Genomic DNA, 10,841 nt, shown 5'->3' with positions numbered 1-10,841 from the left:
TTATTCAGATCCACAGATATTTATACCCTGAGGGTTTAAAAAGGTCACACGATGTCTGTGAGGCACATACCTTTAATCCCAACACTGGGGAGGCTGAAACAGAGCTCTTAAGTTCAAAGCCAGCCTGGTTTACAGAGAGAATTCCAGGACAGCCAGGGCTACACAGAGAAACCCTGAAGGTCACATGAGTAAAGTCCTCAGGAGTGCAAGCTGTATACAATCACATGAACAAGCAACATGTGGCAAAGATATGCTTTTTTTGTTTGGTTGGTTTTTGGTTTGGTTTGGTTTTTTTTCGAGACAGGGTTTCTCTGTGTAGCCCTGGCTGTCCTGGAACTCACTCTGTAGACCAGGCTGGCCTCGAACTCTCGAACTCAGAAATCCCCCTGCCTCTGCCTCCCAAGTGCTGGGATTAAAGGCGAGCGCCACCACTGCCCAGCTGATATGTTCTTTTTAAATAGCAGCGTATATATATTTAATTGAACAACAGCAAGCAATTATGAGTAATCTGAAGGGAACTCACTCCTATCCAATACACCTGGGAGGAGCATGAGACCACATTCCAAGAAGAATTCCATGTTGCAAAAAAAAACTGAGCTCACAGGACCCTTGTCTTCTTGGAGTCTTCTCATGAGCACTCAGAGTTCTCCTCACACGACTTCATTCCTGACCCATGCAGACCTGTGTCAGCTCCTGTAGGCCATGGAGTGTGAAGATGAAGAATGGGCCCCCATCTGGTGACTGCAGACACACACCTCTGTCACATCTTTAACATTCAATCGATGTCAAAGAACCTTGTTTCCAATAAACCAGAAAGGAGCCACCAAGCCTCCAGGGAATGAAGCAAATGCTTGCACATAGACTCAGGATGGAAGCAGTGACAGACACTGGGAGACATGCAGATGGCAGATGTGAGGACAAAGGGCATCACAGAGGCCTACCAAGGACTAAGGAACAGGAGCACAAGAGGGAGCTTCCACTTACGTGTTTGACACAAACAGAGGACTCTTGAATAAAAAGAGCCCTAGGTGTGAGCTGAATTCCTACCTGCCTGGTGGTCCCAGTCATGTGGGACTGAGATATTGCCTGTATGCAAAGGATATTTTTTATAAAGGCATGATCAAAGTCCCAATATAGATAAATGAACCCCCAGGAAAGAGCTTTTTTTTTTTTGGTTTTTCCAGACAGGGTTTCTCTGTGTAGCCCTGGCTGTCCTGGAACTCATTCTGTAGACCAGGCTGGCCTTGAACTCAGAAATCTGCCTGCCTCTGCCTCCCAAGTGCTGGGATTAAAGGCGTGGGCCTCCACTGCCCGGCAGAAAGAGCATTTTAAATCTGGTGACAGATGAAGGAAACAGTGGAGCAGTCAAATACTTCAAAATGGAATCAGGAAGCATAGGTTGTAAGCTTCTAGGAACTGCTGTCCATCCTGAGTTGGTAGCCACAAGCTGACTTATACAGGCCTAGGGTTCACTGTCACTACAGCTCTGAAAGCAATAATGGATGGTAAAGAGGTATGGGAAGAGAGGAACTTCAGGGGAACACTGACCCAAGAGAAATAAGAACAGGTAGCTGTTCTCGCCAGAGAGGGAATAGGCTCTGGTAACTGTCACTGGCTAAAACCAAGTTACTCACTTGTTTCGTAAGTGGAAATGGTGACCAGCCCCTTTTGATGATTGCAAAGCCTGCTTGTAGCTATCACTCTAGCTGCCCCTACATCTCCTTATGACTGGATGCCAGCCACAGCCTTCTAGGTCTGAGTAGACAGCCAGCAGGTGCTGCAGAGGCAGGAACCTCAGGGGGAGCCCAGTCATGACCTGGGCAGCTATTTTGAGAACAGTTACCTGTTCCTACCAAACCAGCCCAGCTATAGAACAAAGGCTGTTGTAATTTGTACACTCAATTCTAAAGCACTTTGTACTCTGACCACTGTAACCTAACAACTAAGGATGGACAGGCACAGGCTACCTTTCTGAGCTAGCAGCCTGGCTGTGGGACGGTAAGAGTGTGATTCTTTTCTAGCAGCTATTGACTTAGAGGTGAGGCTCTGGAAGCACGGAGGACAGCTGAAGTACCTACCCCAGAGGGGTATCCGTGTACCCAATCCTCTAGTGGGAAAGTCATTCTTAGCTGGGGATGTTTTCCAAAGCACCAAGCATGGGTGTTATTTGGGAAGTATGTCACTGACATCTTATTGGTTTTTTAGCAAATTTGCTATAGGGACTTAGATGTTCAAGTATCCCCATCTCCCTTCAGGCATAGTACTCAATACTTGTGGGTATGAATTGCCTGAAGCATTTGCATCTCTAGGTAGGAGACAGGAGGGACAAAGAGGAGGGGAGGAGAGAAGAGAAGAGGAGGAAGAGAAGATTCACAAGGTGAATCCACTGCACACTGAAGAGGGAGATTTGTTAATGTACAGTAGAGACTTAATATATGGGGTTGCAGTGAGCCCCTTAGATCCATCCCTCTCAGACTCAAGCAGAGGCCTCTCCTCTGCCTGTACAGTCATAACAGAACACGTGAGAAATATTAACTAGGAAAAACAAATTAATGATCGGGTCAAGATGCCGGCCTATCAACCCTCAGGAAGGGCTCCGTGATCATATGACAAGGCAGAAAACACACACACACACACACACACACACACACACACACACACACCATTTATTAAAGGCTTTTTCCCTAGACAAGGGGAGGAGCCCTATAGTGGGTTGGCCTGATGCTGTTTGTCTTCAGAAGTTAATGCTGGTTCCTCAAGAGGGATTGATCCCCTCTCCCCTCAGCAGACCATCGCGTACTAAGGTGATGCCGCATGAACCTCCTCCCATTTTAACTGGTCAATAAAAAGCTAGAGCCTGTGATTGGCCAGTGGAGACAGGAGAGGTGGTGGGAGGGAGGACAGGAGAGGGGGTGGGAGGGAGAAGAAGGAGGAGAGAGGACAGAGGAAGAGGAGGAAGAAGCCAGGACGGGCCAGAACCACGTGGTCAGGAGAAAACCGCAAGTAACAAGGGGTTTTATAGCTGGGGAATAAGTTAGTATTAGATTTTCCCAATCCACTACCCCACATATAAACAACTAGGGCTGAGCTCTAAAGGTGCATCAGGGTGGAAATTAAACACTGAATGTGTCTTGGGTCTACAGAGAGCTAACTGAGAGGCTTCCTCCCCAGATCCCAAGCAGACCTCAATAACCAGAGGCAGCACCCCTGCCCTGAGCTGGGACGTAAGCAGCGCCAGTGCCAAAACACGATTGGGATTCCCTGAGCCTAAAGAGGGACCAAGGACCCTGGGACACGATCAACAGCTGGGGAAAAAGGCAGCTAACTTTCCAAAGCTTTCTCACAGGCACAGCGGGTTGATCTGGATATCTCCGCCCTGAACACACAGGGCTGTCTCGACTGCTTCCACTGCAAGCTGCCTGACATCAGTGCTCACGCTGCCAGCTGCAACCCAAACAAAAGCCAGAGAGAGGCCCTGAAGCACAGAAGCGGGTCTTTCTACAATTAGACCCTCCCTCCCTGCGAATAAAAGAATTCGAGAGGGCTGCAGTGTCCTGAATCGAACACTAGAGGGAGACAAAGGTACAAGACGCTCCAGATCAGGTAATAAGAATTATAAAATGACAATCACAAAAATTAGATGAGAAACACAATAAATACCTTTTGAGTTTTATTTTTATTTTTTTGGTTTTTCGAGACAGGGTTTCTCTTATAGCCCTGGCTGTCCTGGAACTCACTCTGTAGACTAGGCTGGCCTCGAACTCAGAAATCCGCCTGCCTCTGCCTCCCAAGTGCTGGGATTACCTTTTGAGTTTTATGTGATGCTATTTTGAATGGTTCAAAAGGGATGGATTTAAAGGAAGTGGACACCCTGCCGGTTATTATTATAGCAATGTTAAGTTTTAATTATATCCTAATAAGTATGTTGGTTTACTATGTCCTCTCAAAAAGCAGGGCCCTAAATAAAAATTTAGGGGCCTTAGAAAAGGGATTAAGAGGTTTTATAAAACAGAGTAAGAACAATACCAAAGCACAGAGAGAAGAACATATGAAGGTTGGAGACAGGAGCTGGAGAAGATGCTAGAACAAAAAAAAAAAAAATGCAGAACTTCACAGATCAGACTGAGCGGCCAAGAAGAAGAAATGAGGATTGGAAGAGAGGCTTGGAGGAGAATCTTCTAAAATTAATCAGACAAAATAAGATAGACATCACAACATCACAATTACAATATAAAGAAAAGAATAAGATGTGGAAGCAGGGCTTTGAACCGAGGTTACAGAGACGTATGGGACAGGAGAAGCAACAAAAGGAGAAGTCTGAGGCATGCGGGCAAGCTTTGGAGGAGAGATTACAAAAAGCTATCATTCAGGTTGAAGGAAACACCAGGATGACAGAGATCCAATCGCTAGAGAGAGATGAAACATTGGCACAGATCTTAAGACAGGAACTTAAAATATTAATTAGGGAAGATACTCGGGTAGAGAGAGAAGAGAGGATTAGAGAAAGCCAAGCAAAGGTTGCCAGAAAATGAACTTTAGTTTATCCAGTTAGTACACGACAAAGACCAGCAGATGATAATCATTCACCACAAAATTATCAGGAATTCGAACGGCAACCCGTGGATGTGTCAGAACTGAGAACATTTAAGGAAGGTGTCACTAATTTTGGAATGCACTCGCCATTTGTAAAACAAATCCTGATTACTTGGGCTATCAAAAATAGAACAATCCCCCCCACCAAAACTGGAAGGATGTGGGAAAAGCAATATTAGAACCTGAGTCACATTTGCAGTGGTGCTCGTGGTGGAGAGAAGAGGCAAAGAAGAGATAGCACAACAAAATAAAGCCAGAGGTATCGATATTTCTGAAGATCTGCTGCTTGGTGAAGGTCGGTTTGCTAGAGGTACAGGCTGAATATGATGAAGACACTTTGACATTGTGTCGCGTGGCAGCCTTAAATGCTTGGGACAAAGTTGCAGAAAGAGTAAAAAGACTTCAACCCTCTTTTCAGGTCAAGCAAGGTCTTAAACATCCCTTGACTTTTTGCAAAGGTTGACTTTATCTGTGGAAAGAAGTATATCGGATCCATTAGTAAGAAAGTCACGGGGCAGTGGTGGCGCACGCCTTTAGTCCCAGCACCTGGGAGGCAGAGGCAGGTGGATTTCTGAGTTTGAGGCCAGCCTGGTCTACAGAGTGAGTTCCAGGACAGCCAGGGATACACAGAGAAACCCTGTCTTGAAAAACAAAACAAAACAAAAAAAGTCATGAATTGAGACTTTAGCTTTTGAAAATGCGAACGCTGAATGCAAAGAAGTAATCAGACCGTTGACAGCAAGGTCAGCATTGATAGGTGAGTGGATTAGATATACAGTAGATGTTAGACCTCGTTCACATGATATGACCTTAGTAGGAGAAGCTGCCACTAGAGGCCTTGAGACAACCCAAAATTTCAAATGTCTTAATTGTGGTGAACAAGGTTATTTCAAAAGAAACTTCAGAGAAAACCAAATTAATTCCAAAAGGAAGCCCAAGCCTCCCGGAATATGCAAGAGATACCACAAAGGCCGACACTGGACTAGGGAATGTAAATCAACAACAGACAAATGGGGTAACTCTTTACCCAAAAATCCCAGGGGGTTCTCTCATAGGCCCCAATGCCAAAGAGGGAAAATTCTCTTCCTCAGGACAATTAAACATCACTGTTGAAAACAGACCAGATAGCAAGGTCAAGGCAAATTCTATAGACAATTCAAAAAGGGCTTTAAAACCAATATTTTAGCAAACTTCTATAGAGGATCAAAGGCCCACGCTAAGAATACTATTAAACAATATTGAAATTGAAGAAATGGTGAACACTGGAGTAGATGTCACCATTATCTCTCCAAAATCTTGGCCTGTAGATTGACCACTTCAAGAGGTAGACACGAAGTTTCAAGGAGTTGGGACTCCATCCTCCTATAAAACAAAGTATCAGAAGGCTTGAATCTACAGGGCCTGAAGGTCAGATAGGAAAATTAAGGTCATACATGGCTGATACAGCCACAAACTTTTGGGGAAGAGATGTTCCAACAATGGAAAACACAAATTAACATCCCTTCAAGCTTCAGAGGCTAGCCACACTGGTCAGGCTCCTATTTAAAAAAAAAATCAACGACAAATGATCAGGAATAGGAATCATCCGTTATCTATAACATACATCAGATCCTGCCGGGCCCTAATGATGAAACTGACCAACTGTTGATAGGAAGTGTACTAAAGGCTTCAGAATTCCATTAAGACCACCATGTTAACGGCAAAGGTTTAAAGAAAATTCTCCACCACTTGGCAACAGGCCAAGGAAATTGTGACGTAATGAACATCCTTCCTGCTCATCATCATGTAACCAAACTCCATTGCCTACAGGAAGTAACCCTAAAGGTACCCAGAGGAGTGATATTTGGCAAACAGATGCGTTCCATTTAACAGAGTGCGGTAAACTTAAAATATATGTATCATACCATAGACACGTATTCAGGATTTCAATGGGAAACTGCCTTAGTTTCTGAAAAGGCTGGTTCAGTAATTACACTTGTTAGACGTTTGGCCATTATGGCGATAGCCATACAAATTAAAACTGACAATGCTCCAGCATGTGTCTCTAATAAGATGAAGCCATTTTTTATACATATATAGTATAATCTAAAACATGTTACAGGCATGCCACATAATCCTACAGGACAAGCAATTGTGGGGAAATCTAATCATACTTTAAAAGAGATGCTTAACAGACAAAGGGGGGCAACAAAGACACCCCCAGAGATAGGTTGCATAGCGCTATTTTTTAATGCTAATGAACAAAAAACTATGGCTGCCAAGACACTGGATTGCAGGGGGAAACTGCTGAACTTAATGTTTTAAAGATGTCCTAATGTTAGAATGGAAAACAGGAAATGCGTTGCTCTGGGGAGAGGTTATGCCTATATTTCCACAGCAAAAGAAAAGCTATGGGTTCCTTCCAAGTTGATAAAAGTCAGACAGGACAAAGGGAGACTGCCTGAAGATCATGGCTATGGACAAGGAGATTGATAAGATCAACAAGATAGGTAATGTCTATATACAGCCAATAAATCATATTGGTTACAAAATTCTCGTGACTTATTATTACAAACCATCCCTTAAGATGGTATGAGTGGAATTTTATATTGCAGTTTGATATTATGATCAAGCTAACCTCTAAAAAAAGGCAGTTGTCTTTCTTCACTGATCATCCTTAAATGATCTGTACACTCTGCACATTCCGTAGAAATGTCTTTACAGAGCTATGTGTCGCTTGTAAGGTTTGTATATTGCAGAATGGAAGAGGAGAAAGACAGACTTAACAGGATTCACACTCTGGGATGCTGAGATTCTGGGACCTTCCTTTACAGCTCCCTGCTTGGTCTTACTTCAACTACATCAAAACTACGTCGAAGCTGTTTCCTCTAAAGACTTGGTTCCAGGACATTTCTAGAACAACTAGCTCACCCATCCAGCTTTTCAGACTGTTACTACAGTCAGGACTAAGGCTAAGTCATGAACTTTCTCAGCACATAGAGACTGGACAGCAAATGATACCAGCTAGCCTTCTTTTGACAAAACCAATTTTCCTATTTCTTTTTGGGCCTCCAAAAAAGGAATTCTCTGCCCCAGTTCAGCAGGAAGCAATTATAAGAAGACCAATTGTCCCAGTCCCTGAAGTTGGAGTAGATGGTTTTGGTTCTTTTATAAATTATACATATGTTGTCAACTTAAGGGATAATTTACAAATAATTATATATTTGGAGGAAACTAAACAGAGAGCTTAGACTCAGGGATTTCTCTATTTTTCCTTTCCTCTTCTCTATCCTTTCTTAGATAAAGAAAAAAGGGAGATATAGAAATTAGACAAATGGGGCTAGCTTATTAAATCTACTCTTAAACAAAAGCTTTTTATAGCCATAATCTTACATTGGTAGAGAGCTTTATATTTTGATGCAAAATTGAGGTCGTATTTTGTTACAGTGATATAGACTTCTATGTATTGATACAGGGTTAAGGTTTTTATTGACTTAAATCTCTATATATTGATATAAAATTTAAAATTAATTTTGTCACTCTTAGGCATTGTGCCTTTGCAACTCATTTAAGAATACAAAACTTAGCCCCAGTCCTTTTAAGAGCTGCTAGTTCAAACTGTTTAAAATAATTAAGCAATGCAACAAGTTAATAATCAAATAGTCAAAAAAAATTTAGTCAATTACAATAAAATGTTTTCAAGGTTATTCAACTAGTAAGTGCCTAAAAATGATGTTTAGCAATTTAGGTAGGGCCGGACAGTGGTGGCGCACGCCTTTAATCCCAGCACTTAGGAGACAGAGGCAGGCAGATTTCTGAGTTCGAGGCCAGCCTGGTCTACAGAGTGAGTTCCGGAACAGCCAGGACTATACAGAGAAACCCTGTCTTGAAAAAACAAAAACAAACAAACAAAAACAAAACAAACAAAAAAGAGCTCTTACTGCTTTTGGGCTGGAGAGATGGCTTAGTGGTTAAGAGCACTGACTACACTTCCAGAGGTCCTGAGTTCAAATCCCAGCAACCACATGGTGGCTCACAACCATCTGTAATGAGATCTGATGCCCTCTTCTGGTGTGTCTGAAGACAGCTACAGTGTATTCATATATAATAAATAAATAAATCTTAAAAAAAACAATTTAGTTAGGCTAAATATAGGTAGACGGTCTTCAAAAATATCAGAGATCCACAGACTATGGCATTTAAAATCATTAAGAGATCTTTTGACTATGAGACAGGTCTGCTCCTGACAGTACTCCCATTGCACTTCAAGGAAGATGTTGAGTGTCAATAACCTGCATGTGGAATTGCTTCAATTATGACAAACTAGCCACTGGACAAAAGATGCCCTAACTGTATCTGCAGACAAACTGCTGTCCAAAAAGGACAGACAGACACAGAAAATTGACTGCTAAGCTCTGTCAAGACAGGGTAAGCTAGTCCTTCATAATTCCTGCTTCACGTAAGGTCTATCAGATGTTCTGGGCCAGAAGGCTGAAGATAGATGCTCCAATGTTATTTAAAATGTTGGGGACAGTCCAGGCAGTCAGCAGCTGTCTCTGTCAAGTTGTTTTTTGTTTGTTTGTTTGTTTGTTTGTTTTTAATTTTGGAAGCTGCATTCCTGCGCTTCCCATATATTCAAATAAATTTTCCTTCTCAGGTCTCTGATGGGGTTGCAGATAGTTACAGTCTCACAGTTAAACTTGTTTAGTTAAACTTAGTCTCACAGTTAAACTTGATGAGGCTCTAGATTTGAAAAAAAATTTAGGATGGTAATACAGGTTAAAATAAAAGATGACTTAGGCACAGAATTATAAACTCATTAAGATAGGATAGATAATAAAGTATCTCATCTAGTTATAAAATACATACAGGCCAGACTTTTGAATAATTCATACTTAATAATCTTCATAATTATTTCAAAATAGTTCCTACTATGTATTATTTGTTACTATGAGAGCCTTTTTAATTGGACAAAAAGAGGAAATGTAGTGGGTTGGCCTGATGCTGTTTGTATTCTAATGTTAATACTGCTTTCTTAAGAGGGGTTGCCCCCACACATACTCATGTGATGCCGTGTGAACCTTCTCCCCATTGTAGCTGGTCAATAAAAGGCTAGAGCCTGTGATTGGGCAATGGAAGGGAAAGGTGGGACTGGAGGCATGAGAGTCAGAGGGAGGGAGGAAGAGGAGGAAGAAGCCATGATTGACCAGAATCACATGTCCAGGAGAAACTCCAAGTAGCAAGGGGTCTTATAGCTGGGGAATAAGTTACTATTGTATTAGATCTGCCCAGTCTAGGCATATGGCTTATAATTAAAATAATCTGGATTGTGTGTCTTTTCTTGAACTCAGCCTTCCTGAGTGCTTAGATTATGGGTGTGACCATTCAGTTTATTTCTTCTTGAGACTGTGTATTATTGTATTGCCCAGGGTAGCTTGTAGTTTCTGGATTCAAGTGACCTCCCAGCCCCCAGAGTGGCAAGGACCACAGGCATGCTTTTGGTTACACAGTGAGTTTAAGACCAGCCTGAGTTACATGAGACCTCTCAACTGAGATAGCTCCATTGGTAAATCCCTACTACATAAGCATAAGAACCTGACTTTGGACCTTAGGCACCCTAAGCACCCAAGCAAACAAAGCAAGCCAAGTGCAGTGGCAAATGCCTATAATGGGGGAAGAGGGCTCCTGGGGCGGCTCACTGGCCAGCCAGCCTAACTGAATTAGTGGGCTCTAGCTTCAGTAAGAGCATTTGTCTCAAATAATGGCGGAGAGCAAGTGAGGAAGACACCCAGCATTGACCTCTGGCCTCCAAATGCATGTCTACACACACCAGAAAGCAAAACAAACAAAAAGGCTATATGATGTTTTACTATAATTTTCTATATCTAATATGTCCCAAATATTGCATGGGCATGCTTCTATTATAAAAATGCTTTTGTTGAGGCTGGAGAAATGGCTCAGACTTTAAGAACCCGGGTTTGATTCTTAAGACCCACATGTCAGCTCATCAATATCTGTAACTCCTGTTCCAGTGACTCTAATACCCTCTTCTGGCCTCCACAGGCAGCAGGCATGCATTCATTACACAGAAAAACGCAGACAGACAGACAGACAGACAGACAGACAGACAGACAGACAGACATATTGTCTTATAGTAACTATTGCTGTGATTGATAAAACACAATGACCAAAGCAACCTGGGGAGGAAAGGGTTTATTCAGTTTATGCTTCCACATCATAGTTCATCATCAAAGGAAGTCAGGACAGGA

The sequence above is a fragment of the Grammomys surdaster genome, unplaced genomic scaffold (genome assembly GCF_004785775.1).
Source record: "Grammomys surdaster isolate TR1022 unplaced genomic scaffold, NIH_TR_1.0 309, whole genome shotgun sequence".
Classification (NCBI taxonomy): Eukaryota; Metazoa; Chordata; class Mammalia; order Rodentia; family Muridae; genus Grammomys; species Grammomys surdaster.
This window is presented reverse-complemented; position numbering follows the sequence as displayed.